Raw genomic sequence first — 2,219 nt, forward strand, 5'->3', positions numbered from 1 at the left:
TTCCCCGCATTGCCTGAGCCAGCTCTTGTATGGAATTTTGAACCGGTTCCTCTTGAGGTTTCACTTGATTTGGATTTTGATTGAAGAAACCTGGAGGAGTAGCCGTTTGTCCATTCCTCCAACTAAAGTTTGGATGATTTTTCCAACCAGGATTGTACGTATTGGAGTTAGGTCCAGTAAAAGGTCTTTGATAGTTGTTTACGGCATTGGCTTGTTCATTCAACACTCCTCGAAAGGCGGGTATTGTAGGACAATTTTCAGTTGTATGAATGTTGCAATCACAGATGCCGCAAACAATTTCATTAACCTTATCCTTCTTTCCTTCCATGGCCTCAACTTTCCTTATGAGCGTAGTCACTTTACACTTGAGATCATCCTCTTCTTTCAAGAGATATAATCCACCTTTCTCCTTTAATTGAGTCGGCCTAGACGTGGTGTTCGACTTTGGGTAATAGTCCCAAGATTATGTTTTTTCAGCCAAACTGTTGAGGTAGTCCCATACCTCGTAGACATCTTTATTAATGAACTCTCCATTACACATTGTCTCGACCATTTGGCGCATGGAAGATGTCAGTCCATCGTAGAAAAAATTTGTAATACGCCACGTTTCAAATCCGTGTTGTGGGCATGAACTGACCAAATCTTTGAACCTTTCCCAACATTGGAAGAATGTTTCATCTTCCTTTTGGGCAAAGTTCATGATCGCTTTTCTGAGGGTAATCGTTTTATGATATGGGAAGAATTTTTTTATGAATTCCCTCTGCATGTCGTTCCATGTGCCAATGGATCTAGGACGCAGTGAATGTAACCACATCTTAGCTTTCTCTTTTAAGGAAAAAGGAAAGAGTTTCAGCCTAATTGTATCCTCAGATACATTAGGAAAACATAATGTAGCTATAATTTCATCGAATTCTTTCAAGTGTAAATATGAACTTTCTGATTCAAGTCCATGAAATTTGGGAAGGAGTTGGATAACTCCTGGCTTGATGTCCATTTGTCCTGTGTTTTTAGGAAAAATCATGCATGAGGGCGTACTCACTCCCGCCGGTTGTAGATAATCTCGTAAGGTACGAGGCGGGGGTGCCTGATGCACCTCATTCTCATCTTAGGTATCCTTCACCCTGGGTAAAAGTAGAGGAGGTTGGTCTTCAGCCATAACTTCAATTAACTCAGGGGATTTCGAGTGGTGTCTAGTCCTGCGATGGATAGTCAACCCCTCAACCAATCCTCCTTCAATCAAGAGACGTCGAGTGTTGTCACGGGCCCACTTGAGCATGAAACACTCGCAGCCCTCAATCAAATTCAAAGCCTAATCCTAAGAAAGGAAAAGAAAATCTAAAAAGAAAGAGAGGGAGAGTTGGAAAGAAATTACCAAATTGAAGCCCCTAAGTTAAGGACCTGCAAAATAAAACAAAATAAGTTAGATTCTAAAAAAAAGAGAAACAATCCTTTAAAAGAAAGGTAGCAGTAAACTGATTTCTAAAAGAAAGTGGAAACTTCTAAAATAAATTAGGAAAGTCTTAAACTAGAAAGTAAATTACTAAAAGAGAACTGAAAAATAGGAAGTAGAGAAGGAGCTTACCGAATTAGAAATTTCTATTTTAAAGGCCTACAAAATAGGAAGGTTAGTTTCTAAACAAAAATTCTAAAAATAAATTAGGAAACAAATTAGATTCTAAGAGAGTTAGAATTAGAAAGTTACTAGAGAACAAGAATAGAAGGTTAATCTCTAAAAAGGAAAATAACTAACCTAGTTTCTAAAAACAAAAGAGGAAAGTTTCTAAAAATAAACTATTTCCTACAAATGGAGAAATACTAGAGTTAGAAAATTTCTAAGATTTAAACCTTAATTCTAAAAACAGAAAAAGTAGAGAAATTAGGAAGGAATTACCAATTTAAGAACTTATGTCAGGATCCTACAAAACAGGAAAACAGGTTAAGTTCTAAAAACAATAGAATAAAATAAAATAAAAACTTTTATCCTAAAGTAAGTAAAATCTTAATCCTAACCTAATTCTAAAACTAATTAATTTCAGAAAAGCGTAGCCATCAATCCCCGGCAACGGCACCAAAAACTTGTTCACTCCCCAAGTATAGGGTTGTGATGTAGTAATAAACTCGGTAAGACCGAGGTCGAATCCACAGGGACTGATACCTGTACGTTATCTGAAACTAAGTAGAACTAGAACTAGACTAAGATGTGATCTAAACCAAATAGA

At 36.9% G+C, this 2,219-nt stretch overlaps 1 non-coding gene across 1 annotated transcript; it reads left to right on the forward strand.

Annotated features, from left to right (window-relative positions):
* Window positions 1-611: 611 nt before the first annotated feature.
* LOC131254679 (small nucleolar RNA R71) lies at window positions 612-718 on the forward strand. The gene has a single exon (XR_009175800.1). It is a non-coding gene; the product is annotated as a small nucleolar RNA R71 (small nucleolar RNA).
* Window positions 719-2,219: the final 1,501 nt, after the last annotated feature.

The sequence above is a fragment of the Magnolia sinica genome, chromosome 8, assembly GCF_029962835.1.
Source record: "Magnolia sinica isolate HGM2019 chromosome 8, MsV1, whole genome shotgun sequence".
NCBI classification, from domain to species: domain Eukaryota; kingdom Viridiplantae; phylum Streptophyta; class Magnoliopsida; order Magnoliales; family Magnoliaceae; genus Magnolia; species Magnolia sinica.